The 14,043-nt window shown below is 42.7% G+C and overlaps 1 protein-coding gene across 14 annotated transcripts in view; it reads left to right on the top strand.

The window, feature by feature from the left end:
* TCF4 (transcription factor 4) overlaps positions 1-14,043 on the top strand; it is a 344,588-nt gene that overhangs the window by 171,289 nt on the left and 159,256 nt on the right. Inside the window, exon 1 of one of the 14 annotated variants that reach the window (XM_010961331.3) lies at positions 610-736. The exons of 12 other annotated variants lie outside the window; for them this stretch is intronic. The gene's annotated coding sequence lies outside the window, so the exon portion shown is untranslated. Of the gene's footprint in view, positions 1-609; positions 737-1,044; positions 1,203-14,043 lie in introns of those variants that run through there. One more of the 14 variants, XM_010961336.3, reaches the window with a different exon arrangement.

Below are 14,043 nucleotides of genomic sequence, written 5' to 3'. Positions count from 1 at the left end.
GAAAGCCCAGTTCTAAAAATACTATCAATAGCCAAAAGTGTAAGCTTTGTTTCAAGACAATTGAGTTTTTTTTAATGGACGCTTTCTTTTAAATTTCAGCATCAGTACTCATCACATGTTTAAAATCTTTTTTTTTTCCCCTTTAAGATGTAGACTTTCTTTTTATAAGTGCCTTGGTTTCTTCCTCTGGAAAACTCTTGATAGAATTTAATAATCCTCTTTCAGATTCAAAGCCTTCCCGTGTTGTAGTGTTCACCCCAACAGAATGTGAGTTCTTTTTGTGCTGGAAAGGGGATGCTTGCTGTCTGGAACCCTCTCACCCTCCCATTTTCTTCAGTGATATGGGGGGAGAAAAAAAGATCCATTTTGATTTTTGTAAACAACATGTGTAATGGATCCTGAAAAATGTAAGCGAACAGTTTTAGTAAAGAAATAGAGCCCGTGGGGGACGTTTCCTTTAAGTGTCAGTCACGTTATCTTGAAAGGTGGAATTCTGGCGGAGTTGTGCTTGGTTCCCCCCCCCCCCCCGGGTATATTTGCATTTTGAAAGTTTACTTCTTTGGCCCAGCCACCCATGCAGTCATATTCGGCATCTGAGAGATTTGTTGTGATGAGGTGAACGGGGCTGGGTTCAGAGCTCCTGCTGCAGAGCACAGTTTACGGCAGTTTGCTTGGAAAGAATTCCGCAGGAAAGAAATTTACAGCCCTTGCAGCGCAACGGAAACATCTTTGGAATGTGAGTGCAAATGTTTGGGGTAGCTGCTGGCTCGGGCAGCCAGCCTCGGAGTGCGGGTCTCTGGTATAAAGCTCTCAACTCCGGCCTGTTCCTGTGGATCTGGCTGCTGAGGGTCAAGGCACAGGTCTTTCGAGTTTGGGGGGCGAAGAAAGTTGACAACGTCCTTCCCTTTCGCAGATGGTCATGGCAGAGGTGTCTGTTTTCGCTGGGCCTGTTTTTCTGGTCAATGAGAGAATAGGCTTCCTCGCCCCTGTGTCCTTTCTTCCTGATAGGAATTGGCGTGATTCCTCACAGACACAAAGATTTCCTCTGCTGAGTAAACGCCGGGCCCCTTGACTTGTGAGAGCGTCACCCAGACGGTGTGAGTCTGTCAGTGCGTGTGCAGGGGCGCAGACCCTCCCTCGGTGCGTGGGAAATACTTCCCTCGGGTGCAACTGAAGTTAACCTTTTTGGGGGCAGACACCAGGTGAGAAGTGGACCGGGGCGGAGGGTGGAGGAGAGGTGGACGGACTGGCATGTGATGGCTGCGTTTCTGGGCCTCGGGGATGTCTCGTTTTGAGACATTCAGGTCCAGGACAAGTAGGTTGTGTACGGCTGCATGCGCTTTTCTTGAAAAGTCTTCATCACAGAGCTGTGGAGCGTGGCGATCCTTTCATTCTTATTTCTGCTTCATGGTTGTGAGTCTTGCAAGTCCGGACTCTCTCTTTGCTGAGCCTGGGCTCAGCAGTGTCTGTAAACGGTGGGATCGCTTCAGGAGAAAGCAAAGAGCACAATTTTGGAAATTCCCCGATCGAGGAAATCAGGGCTGGAGAGGAAAAGGGGGCATATTCTGAATTTCTGCTCTCGGTGAAATTCGAGACTGGAACAGACCATAGAGTCTCATTCCAGTGAATGAGTTTCTCTTGTGCCGAATTGTTTTTTGAATCCCTGTCTCCAGCACCAGCTATGCAAACCAAAGAGAAAGGCAGAGTGTCGGTATCTTGGGCTTCAAGTCTAAATAGCAGATCACAGCTGAAATGATTCCCCACTGTGTGGCGAGGTGAGTGACTCACAGAGGGGGAGCTTTTGGTTTTCTCCTGTTTACTACCTTGTAGAGATGCCGGGTGGGAAGCCTTTAGAGGATATGCCTTAAGGAGCTCCAAAAACTGCTTTATGGTGCCGTAACAATGTATCCTGTGGACTTACAGGGATGATCACTGTTACAATGTCAACTTGCTTCTGCAGTGCCAGAAGCCTTTTGTTCCCTGTAGAGAAAAAGGATCGTAAGCAACAGGTAGCCAAATGCTACCCAGAGAAATGCATTATTATTGTGAAATGTTTGTAACTTCAAAATGCGTCAAATTAAAAAAATATATATACATCTGTTACCTGTCTCTGGAGGATTTACCACTGATAGTGATAGGCGTGGGACTTTTAAAAAGTGGGTATTTTAGCCGAAAAACAAAAGCTGGCAGGTTCTTTATTATCCATTAAGTTGTTTTCATTAAAACTAGTAACGGGTCAATATGAATTCATTAATGCATTTCCATGTAAAATTGTCAGAAATGAACACGGTGACCTTTTCAGTCTTTTGAAATTGTGTAAAAAACAAACCAATAGAAACCAAAGCGGCCAAACGGACTTTTTAATGTTCTCACTAAATATGGCAAAACTAATTTAAATCAAATTGGGGTACGGAAATCACACCCAGGCTTAAAAATGTTCTTGCCAAATTGCAGCCTCATACTATTTTTTTTTTAACTGGCGGAGAAAATAAAATTTATAATGGAAAGTCTGACAGAAATGAAAATGAGCGGAAATAAAGTTTCTCGCAGGATAGAACAACCTTAATATGATAACCCATAGCTAATACCTAATGGGCATCTCTGACCATGACAAAGGAGAACAGTATCTGTTGCCTTTGGCCTCTTTGCTGCTTTGAATAGGATGTTTGGTGATTGCAAACTTTTTCCCCCCCTTAATCTTACCAAGATCTTCTGTTTTTGAATGAGGTAGTGATGTCAACACAAATGCTTGTTATTAAGGCTGAAGTTTTCCCCTTAAATGGAAGTTCAACATTGGTGATCAGGAAGGATTTGTCTTTTCTTTCTGGGAGCTAGCCCAGGTCTAAAGCAGTGGCTTCATTAGTGTCTCCTGGGCAAGCGTGTGTGTGTGTGTGATGTATGGAAAGCTGGGCCCTATCCCAGGGTTGCCGCTGACCTTGAAAACGCCTTTAGATTTCTTGCCTTAATTTGATTATTCAAGACATGGGAGTACATGGTATATGTACTTCGTGTAAAAGGCAGTGGAAATTAGTGATATTCTGAAAATCAGTAAGATGCCTTGAAATCTGTATACAAAATTCCACAACTGAATATCCCAGCGCATATCTTGTTTTCTCTAGTGAAGTCTAAGTCTCTAACCTTATCCACATTCTTTTTCTTTCTCAGCAAGTCATCAAACAGCAGGGATATGCTGATAACGTTATTTGATGTTTAGATCTTAAAACCAACAGGATTTAAGAATTAGGTCTAATCTCAGATACCTTTGTTAAATTCCAGAAACTCTGAAGCTGTAGAGGACATGGAGCACCTCTATGCCTAATTTAGTTTGCTCACAAACCAATTCATCTTGGATTCATTGGAGTTAAACATATAAAGTTGGTTCTAAAATGAATTACACATTTAAGAGTGGATTTTTTCCCCTTTTAATTCTTTATATATTTGATACAAAAAGAATTCCAAATCACTTAGTTCTAAAACTTTTGGACCTTTTCCATGTTTCTTATCCGAAGTCAAAGTAGGAAGGATATAATCAAAAAAAAGGCATGAAATCCTTTGTCTCTTCTTATGAAAATGGCTATTTAGGTCTTGTGCAAGCAGAAATACATGTTGGTTTTCTATCACATGTTACGGGTGAATGTTTGTTTATGGTGTGCCCTGGTTCATTCCTGGTCCTGTGCATCCTTCCTCAGAGCATCTTCTGTCCATGTCCTGCCTGCATTCTCTGTCCTCTGCCTTTGTGCTGCTTTAGGGCTCTGCTTTGCCTTCATGGTGCTTTTCGATTGTGCCATTTCTGATGTTTGTTGAGTGCTGGTTTCCACCAAGATTCTGTAAACTCCTGGCAGGCAGGGGCCAGTCAGCTCTGTCTTGCCCTGTGTGTACTCTGTACCTGGCAGGGTGAAGGCTGTGACGACCTGATGCCTGATGTCCGCAGCATCACTGTTAGGAATCATTTTGAGAGAGTAAAGTCTCAATCACGGTGTATGAGAACCATTTAGTGAGCATTGTTTTCCTGCCTCCGAAAACCAGAAAAATCATACTCACTCCAAAAACAGTCCTTTGGAAGCCCCTTCCTTGCTGTACAGACCCGGGAGTGACACAGAGGTCATATCCTGGAATGTTGCTTGTCAGTCACTTCTCAGGGCTGAGTACGAGCTTGGTGGCCTCACTGTTCTAGGTCTGAAGGTTCTGAAAGGACGGAATTGTAGATGTTCTGGGTTTCCGGTGGGTGTGTTACGGGAACCAGAGGTCGGAGTCCAGGCCTGTCCTCTTTGAATGTGCCGGCGTGGATGGTGGGACAGGAGACCTAAAATCACGATGGTGCCAGACATCACAGGGCCCCAGTCTGCAGGGTGGATGCCATCGTGTCTCGGCCCCTGAGCACTGTTTTTCAGGCAGCAGCTCCTTTGTTTGGAGGGCACTGCTACACCCCGCCTTCCAACAGCCACCCAACACTCCCCAAAGGGGAGAATGGAGCCATTTTTTCATTCTGTTGGTTAACCCACATTTATTGGCCCTTAAGTGAAGCATTAGGTATGTCAGAGGAAAACAAAAAGGGAAGTTTTTGTATACCCTCCCTTCAGTCCCCACCAGCAGCTTCCTGGATGCTAAGGGGGAGACTCAAGCTCCATTTATTTAATTAAAATTTAATGTATGTATGTATGTTCATGTATAACTGAAAAATTGTGCTCTACACTGGAATTTGACGCAACATTGTAAAATGACTATAACTCAACAAAAAAAAGGTAAAAAAATTTTTTTCCTTTACTATAAAGAAAATAAACTGTAAGATAAGTAGAATATAAATTTTCAAATACTCAAAGGAGTTGAAAGAGTAATAAAATGAAGTGCCACATACCCCCCACTTGGCTTAAACAGTTGTTGGTATGTGTTACATTTGCTTTGTATGTGTGTAAGTCTGTATGTTTTTCAGTGCACCATTTTTCAGTGGCAGGTCTGGTGAGAGCTTACCCCTAGATGTTTTCATCTTGTGTCTCTGAAAATTAAGAACACTCGCCTGTTTAACTAAAATACTGTTTTCGCCCCTAAAGAGATGAACAGCTATTTCCTAATCTAATACCCAATCCAGACCCGCATTTCTTCAGGTGTCGCCGTGAAAATGTCTTCGGTAGCTTTTCCCACCAGCCCCCAGACGTTGCGTTTATGCAGCTTTGTTTCTGTGTCTCTTTGTAGTTTCTTCTAAACTAGAGTAGTTCCTGTAATTTTTTTTAAAAAGTGATATTTGCCTTAAAGAGAGCAGGCCAGTTGTCCTTAAAAAATGCCCCCTTCTCGAACTGTTGGATGATTTCTCTGTGGTGCTGTTTAATTCGTTCCTCTATCACTCGTCTTGTCGGCAAGTTGAAAACTAGTTCAAAAGGCTTATTCAGATGGAGGTTAAACATGTTGGCCTGAGTATTCCATAGATTATACTCCGTGCTTCATCCTGCATTTCGTCAGGAGGTATATAATGTCAAATCATGCTGTTTGGTAGAAATGGAGACCCCAGTTCTGTCCGTTGTAAAGAAAGCTTTTCCCCTATGCAATGAACAGTCTTTGGACTGATTCTTTAGCTCTCAGCATATATCCCTGTTCCCCTGTTTTGCATTGATGATACTTGCCTGAATCAGAGGGTTTTGAACTAGTAATTTAAAAAAAAAAAACAGTTTTTCTACATGTAGAGCAGACGTTCTTCTTTAAAAATCTTTCTTTCATTGTTCATTTCAGTGCTGTCAGTTGAAGTGTTCACACATACACAAGTATAATGTTAATAATCCTTGCTTTAAGTATGGTTCCTTACCGGGAGGATACTGGAAGCATTAAAGCATCCTTCAAATTCCTTAAGGTCTATTGATAAGAAAAATAGCTTATGGCTCAGGCTAATAATGGTCAGAAATGCTTTAATTGCAGGAGGAAGGAGGTAATTATAGGTTCTGTTTCCTTGCACATAAACACTAATGTTCTTTTACTGAAATTTGGAACCTTGTGACAATCTCTGTACCCCTAGCTGTTAGATTAATCTTACCATAAGCACCAGAGTTTTTCTAAATTCTCAGATTGCTCCTGTGTATTCTGGTATCTGTTCTTAAAGATCCCACAGGGCTGATCGTCCGTGGGTCACTGTGATGCCCAGTGTGGTTGCTCTGCCAAGGGTCAGTGAGACAGCGGATCCACACATCCTTTCACAACCCGGACGTGACTGATGCATGAATGTCGAAGTGAATGAATTTCTGAACGTTTGGTCTGGGCTTGATCTAGAGGAAGCCTGGGGGACTAATATTAGGGGGCCGGTGTACACGCCCGGGGGATTATTGCTATCTTTACTTGATGATTAAGAAAATGATGCTCAGAGAAGTAAAGGGAACAGGCCCAAGATCACACCCCAACTCAGTTTCAGAGCCAGGATTTGGACTCCTAAAATGTCTGGTTTTAAAGCCAGTGCTTTTCCAACTTGGGTTCCCTGGTGCCCAAGCTCATGATGAGGCTTCTGAACTCGGAGGTCAGTAGGAGAGCCCGTCTGGAAAACCATTTTCAATAGATTCCAGGCCCGCTGGAGAATCTGGGTCTAACTTGGTACCTAGAACAGAGGAGCTTCCCAGGGTGAACTAGAACGCTGAACACGGTCGGTGGGGGAGGCGGAGAGGAAGGCAGGCCACACGGCTTCTTGCAGCCAGGCCTTTTTTGTTTTTTTGTTTTTTTTCCTTTTTTAAAATAAAGCACATGTGTCTATATGAATAATCTATTCTGTCACATCCTCAAAATTAGCATGTGCTATTTCATTAAAACCAATGAAGATTTCCTGTGAAAAGGCTGGGGTAGAATATGCCAGTTCACATTTCAGCAACAGAATGAGCACTTTCTTACAAATGTATAGATTATATTTGAGACTTGCTTTTTGTGCCGTGTAGGCAGAACATGGTTTGCTATTCCACAATTGTTTGGATTCCTCATAGATCAAATTATTGTTCCCAAAATACAAAAATGACACAGAAGCACATTCAGAAACAATACCTTTAGCAGGCTCTTACAAGTGACCCAGTAATTTTCCGATTATGGTGTGAAATACACTTGTGAAATATACAAAATGACAAATATGTGTTAGAAGTATAGGCAAGTTTTTTAAACAGTTCGGGACAGCTAACACATGAAAAATCAGTGAAATGGCTTTCAGGTGATTTATGACACACCAAAGAAATGGAGTCTTGGTATCCAAAACGAAATTTCACCAGAATATTGGGGTTAACTTCTCTTTTCTTACGAATAGTATTCAGGGGTTTTTAATAACTAGTAGCAATTAGGACTACAGTTCACCTTTATACTTTTGATATGTAAAGAGAAAGGGGAAAATCAGTTCATGACTAAACAAACAATTGATATACGTCCTTTTGAGTGATCGAGGTGTACTTGGCAGAATTTAATGTTGAAATATACCTGCCCATCCTGTGGAATTCAGTATAGCCCTATAGCTTCTTTCCAGAGAAAGACAACAGACTCACAGTTCAGCATCAGAAGAACTTTTCGATATGGAATGGCAGAAACATTGACTCCTTTGTATCTGATTATTTTTGAAATGGTCCCATCACGAAGCAGTGTCCCCGGAAACCCTTACAATTGAAACCCCAAGTTTAAAATAGTGGGAACACTGAACATTACCAAAAAAAAACCCACCCCATAATCGTTTTGGAAATGAATACTTGAGAAAGGATCAGATTTTGAGTCTTCTGCTGTGCCTGATGATGGCATCCCGCTTAGAATTGAAGAACCACATCCTTGGAAAAATTGTGTGTGTATTCTGGATGTTTGTGGGTGTTTCCCTTACTGAAGCTCTCACTCACAGATAAACTAAACCAAGCGTTCGGAAGCAAGAACCGTTTATGTTCATTGTGTTATTTATTATCTAACACAAGTAGTTTCTTGGGAGAAGAAAACCCAGCAAGAAGACAGAGTTGCATGTGCTTTAGCATCTCTAACACACAAATGTTTTTTCACCGTAGGGCACTTCTATTTTGTCAGACATTTCATCAGAAATTGACACATTGTAATTAACTATACTTCAATAATAAGTAAGTAAGTAAGTAAGTAAATAAATAAATAAATAAATAAGATAAAGGGAGAAGCCAAATTTTGGTGGGATAGCATCTTTAGATTGGCAGTTCCCTAAATTTTGTTGAATAAATATATTATCACTGTCATATTCTTAAGGTACTTAAGGAAATCTATATATATCCCCTGATTCCACTATCCTCCCCTTTCAAAAGACCTCTTCCAGTGAAGGCTTTCTATGATGTCTTAAAAAATACCAAATGTATCTTATTTTTAACCCACCTCAAAGCCACGTTTATGTAACTTTGGGATGGTAATTCACTGATGAGAAAGCAGTTAAGGAAGAAACATCACTGAGGTTTTCAAGCAGTGACCATCCTCCAGAGCTTTCGACGTGGGGGCCTCTGTGTGCCGAGGTTTGACCGTACATGCACACAGAATAATCCGAGCTCATTTGTACCGCGATAATGAACAGCAGGGCACTGAATCTTTTCAGTTTTATTGGTATTGTGTACAGTAAGTTATTAAATTTCATCTCTGTAATACACCTGCAGTAAAATAACAAAACATTGCTGCACTTAAGGAACATGTGTGTGGTACAGTGCCCTCCCCCATCGTTACACCCCCCCCAACAGCTGCTTACAGATTTCAGGATCCATTGTGTATATTCCCTTGAGCTCACCTCTAATAATCGAGGCACATCTGCCATTGCAGTATTATAGGCATATGTAGTTTTATTGAAAACTATACCTGTAAAAAAATTAAATAACTCCTACCTCAATTAAATTGGCAAGATACCTTTTGCAAGGATCATATTGCAGACCTCCTGAGCCCCAGTGAGTTCATTTTATTCTTATGTTACAAATTGCTAAATATGTTATTTTTATTCAGCTAAGTAGCGAGCTTTTCTCATACTCTGATGATAAGTCACTTTCCTTTTTTCTCACTTTTGTTTTCCTTCTCCCCTCATCTTTTACATATCTATAAAAAACAAAAAAGAACCTTGTAAGCTACTGGAAGGAAACATTGAAAATATAGCTACCATCAACACAGGATACATAAAGTTGAAAAGAAAGGACCCTAGCATGTACCTTTAATTCTGAAATGACAATTAAATAGAAGTAGAGACTACGAAATCTTTTTTCTTTCTTTTTTTTGGGGGGGGGTAACTAGGTTTATTTATTTATTTTTAGAGGAGGTACTGGGGATTGAACCCAGGACCTTCTGTATGCTAAGCATGTGCTCTACCACTTGAGGTATACCCTTCCCCTGGATCAAAACCTTAACTCATCTTGTGCTCTGATAGAGATTTTTACAAGCCTCTCTTAGATCCGTTTGATTATCCTAATAGCAAAATAGGAAAGACGATGAAGGGGGATGAGCTAGTAGATCATGACAAAGCTCATAGAGGTGGATTCCTATTGTGTTACATCCCTTACCTTAACATTTATATTTTGTTGAAGATTGGCTCCGTCGTGATGCCTAAAAAATAATTTTAATCCAAATAGGAACAATAGTAAAATACTCAGTGAAATAAACCAAGCATAACTTTGTTCTCACTTCAGGTGTGGGGGGCTATCTGTATAGTTAGTCATAGTGAGTTAATCCTGCCACTGAGACAGTGATTAGCAAAGAAGAAAAGTTTGTGCATTTGCTTCATATTTTTACCATGGAAAAACCTGATGATAGGATGCCCACTGTATGAACAGGAAGAAAATGATATACCCTTTGGGGAAGATACGAAGGTTACTCGGTACCTCGTTTCATAGGAGGAATGTGTTGTGTTATGCGAAAGGACTGTGTGTGAAATGGATGGAGGAGATGAGAGACGGGTCCCTGTCCCCAAAGTGTAGACTCAGAAAATAGATCCTCTGAAGACAGTTGAAAAGTAGAGTTTCACTGGATGAAGTCAAGGTGTATCAGTGATAGTTGCTGTAAAGAAGCTAGAAAATCAGGTTAGCACTATTGATCACCAGTCAGGATTATAAACAGTTGCATGTTTAAATGATGAATTTTCTATTTTTGATAAGAATTTTGATTAAAACCAGTGCTCGTTTGTTCCAGTGGGGGTTGCCTGGGCCAGTGAGATTTCGCTCAGTCTATGATCAACAAGGGTGTTTTCTGCCCTTCTTCTTATGTTTCAAAGGGATTCAGGTTTAGTGAGAGTACAATCCTGAGTCCTAGAGTCTTGAGGGGGTCGTTGCTTACAATGAGGATCCAAAACCCCAAGAGGATCAGAATTCAAGATCTTAGAAGTATTTCAACTTTACAAGTTTCTTTTTTTTTCAGCAGAAAAATGCATTATAAATTCTAAACAAACTTCTCACAAAACTCACATACAAGTTGGGGAACACAGCTTAATTCAGGCCATACCACTCCTTTGAAGTCCCCATCAACTGAACTTTCTTACCTTGAACGTGGTTCACATCTGTGCAACTATCTATTACCAGTACTTTTGAACTGTGAAGTCTGTGTGTCATACTGAACTCTGCAATTCAGAACTGTCATGTGTAGAGTGACTGGCACAACGCAACATCAGTGGTGGTAAAAGATGTGCCACGGACAGTGACATGTGGCAAAGAAGGATGTCAACAGCCACCACTCCTATGACGTTGTCCCTCAAGGAGTCTTTCTGCATCTCTTGACATTTAACCGTCTCAGCCCAGAGGAGTCAACAACATGGACCGATTTCTCTCAGTCCTACTCCCACTTAGCTTCTGAGTAAGATTTGCTTGAATTTGTTTTCAGAACGCAAACCCCACGTGCCATTTTGCCAGTAGAAAGACTATTTAAGCTTGGCGTTTTGTAGATTGAGGAAGGAATTATTCTTTGACTTATGTCTAGGAGAACTTCTTCTCGACTCCCTTTTGCAGAAAACACAGCCACCCTATCATTCTTGGAAGCCAGACTGTCTCCATTTCATACTTCATAACAAAGCAGATTTTCAGCTCATTATAGCCTAGGTAACTGTCCTATCCCCTGAAACTTCATAGTGTGCCTTCGGATTTACTCACCGATGCCAAGATTGAAGTCGCCTGTGGAGCTCCATCCGACATGTCTCCCATAGTTACCTGGTACAGATAATTCTGTCTGTGCTCTAGATTTTTATCCGTATTGTTCTAGAAATAGAATGCCACATCCTCAGTCAGCTCTGTAGAACCTCAGCCAGCGATCGGAACGTACCAGAGCACTCAACAATAATACACTGCACCACACCTTCATTTGAGTGTTTAACAAATATTTATTATGGAACAACACCTTTACCAGCCCCCCCCCAAGTAATAATAATACAGTCACCTAGTTTGAGGCTATAACACATACTTCTCACATTTATATTCTTACATCTATTTAGATATATTTTAGGTAAAATTCGGCAATTACCAGTGAGATAATTGCGCTTTTGAGCTTGAATCTGATTGGTTGAACGTCCTCTCAGGATGCTTCTTTCCATCTGTGTCTGTAGGCTTGGTGACTGACCGCCAGCCGCCATCCTAGACTACTCTGTCTCGACGACCCTTGTAAGTCCTCAGTGTGCAGATTTTGTCAATTCTGATTCCTGTACCAAAAAGCCTGCCCCATCCCCTGAGTCCCGGCCACCACTCTCGCTGTCTCCCATGTGCTCCTTCCCTCCAGCCGCACCTTCTCACTCTCACGAGCCCGCTGGAGTGATTGTCTCCAAAAAGTCCTGATGCTGTCACGCCCTTGCTCGGCATCCTCCCATGGCTGCGGGGACCCAACCTTAGCACGATGTGCGGGCTCTGGAGAGCCTGGCCCTTGTCGTGGCCTCCAGCCTTTTCCTTCACTCATCACACTCACCACTCATCTCACTTTCCAGCCACACTGAGCTGCTTGTATTCCCCTTGAGGGCTTGTTCATGGCTCTCGCTGTCTTTACGAGAGCCCTTCCATTGGCCTGGAATAGCTTCATCCGGTCCACCTGCTCCTCTCCTTATATGCCTTTGGCAGGTGGCTCACACCTTTGTCCAAGAACCAGCTCATGCATTGTGTCCTCCAGCGATGCGCCATGCTCCACCCAGGCCAGAGCAAGGTGGTGTCTTCCGTGCTCGGGTAGCCTCCAATGCACTGCTCTCCCTGAACAGGTGTCATGCTCCCTACAGCCAGAGGAGGCCAAGGACTAGGCCTGTCATCTCTGTCCCCCAGGCCTGAAGGGGCCACTCTGAGTGTCAGTGGCTGGATGAGTAAACGAAGAAATGAACCAACAGCAGTAACAGGTGATAGAACTTGTAAGCCCAGAGAGCTAGGAATGGTTTTTAATCCCCATTTTGCTGATAATGACAGAGACTCAGAGCGCTTTTGTCACTAGTAATAGTAAGGGGCGGAGGCGGGACTAGGGGACAAGGTCCTTTGGCTCCAGATTCATCATTTTCTCTCTTGCTTCTCTGTCCTTGGGTCAAGTTGGTGGAGGTCATCGCCAGTGGCCCACAGAGCCGTCACATGGATGGCTTCAGCTCTCTTCTCACTGCTCACTTCGGTACCGTCCAGGTTACTGCACTGGGACCTGCTTCTGTCAGTAGGGAAGACTGCCTTTCTGAAGATGGTGTGATGAACCCAGTGATATTTACCAAGAGCATTGTCTTCAGAGGGCTGCACAGGTCACTATGAAGTCTGTACCATGTGGTGCATACTTCCTGCCTTGTTTGTTACCTGTCAGTGGGAACAGCTCTCTGCTCCGCTGGTGAAAGGACCCTGGTAATGTTGAGAACCACGGTCCACCTGAGATGGAAAAGCCTCAGAGCTCAGTGTAAAGCCACCTGCGTCTTGGTCCCCAGGCTGCATCCTCCCTCTCTCCCCCTGGTCCATCTTGCTTGGCAGGGGACGGGTAGGAACAGGGAAGACGGGGATGAGTTGAGTGGATGATAATTTGCTTCTTCATGTTTCCTGCACGGGATTCTTTTCCTCGGAACCTTGAGGTGGGACATGGGAAAAATTAGTGATGCTAATGGGTTTAGCTTCTGGGTATAATATTGAAATCCATAAGGACAGCAAGTTAAAGTCAAAAGGGACCTAATGTCACTTGGTGCCCAGTGCCATTTAGTAACAAACTGGAAACTAAAACTCAGAGAGGTTCAGAAACTTGTCAGCATCACACAGCAGATCTCATTCATCTGAACCCATACAGAACAGTTCAGATTCCAGTGGCGTGTAACAATGACAGTTTCCCTTGATGTTTTTGTAGCCTCTTTCTTCCAAAGGATGCAGGGCCACCCTCCACCATGAAGCAGTAATAGCCAGTAGTGGCTGGAAATACATCCTGAAGAAATTTCTAGACGAGTGTCCCTTTGTTCAGCTACCACTGAATCGCACCGTCACGGAGCCAGAGGGTGTCGTTTGCTTGTAAATACTGAGTTTTTGAAATGTCACTGTAACACTGGAAAAATGTTGTCTCAGAAGGTTGCCAAAGTGACAGAATCCTGACATCGTAAATACCAGCCAACGCAAGTGCTTGTAAATGACAGGAATGAAATATACTTGACTAAATCTGTAATAATCACTGATAACACTGTTTACCCTCGGTGACCAGGAGCTGTGAACTTGGATAAAAAGCACACGTGTGCAGATATCATTAACATGTCTGAGCCTCTAGCCATTCCAGAATATTCTGATGGAAAAGCTCCCTAAATATGTAAAAGCTTTACAGCAACTAAGAAGCAAGTGTGCAAGATAGGGTGTCAGGCAGCCCTCACGGAACTGGGGAGAGCCTGGCGTGTCTTCAGCATCCCAGAGGACTGATAAGACGCCCATTGTTCTGGTCAGAACCAAACTGCGAGCCTGGCCCAGCGGGACGTTCAATACTCTGTTTTCAGTCGATGTGATTCCTAGAAGGTCCATTTGCCCCTAGCAAGAGCTCACGCATGTGCCGTGTTCTCAAGAGAAAAAAAAAAAAAAAAAGGGATGAACTTAGAGAATAAAAGCCTCAGAGCAGCCAAGGCGAGAATCCAGGAGAACCTGAACTAGACATGCTCTTGAGAGGAACAGTGAGGTGGTC

The sequence above is a fragment of the Camelus bactrianus genome, chromosome 30, assembly GCF_048773025.1.
Source record: "Camelus bactrianus isolate YW-2024 breed Bactrian camel chromosome 30, ASM4877302v1, whole genome shotgun sequence".
NCBI classification, from domain to species: Eukaryota; Metazoa; Chordata; class Mammalia; order Artiodactyla; family Camelidae; genus Camelus; species Camelus bactrianus.
Note: the sequence above shows the minus strand (reverse complement) of the source record. Positions and strands in the feature narration are given on the sequence as shown.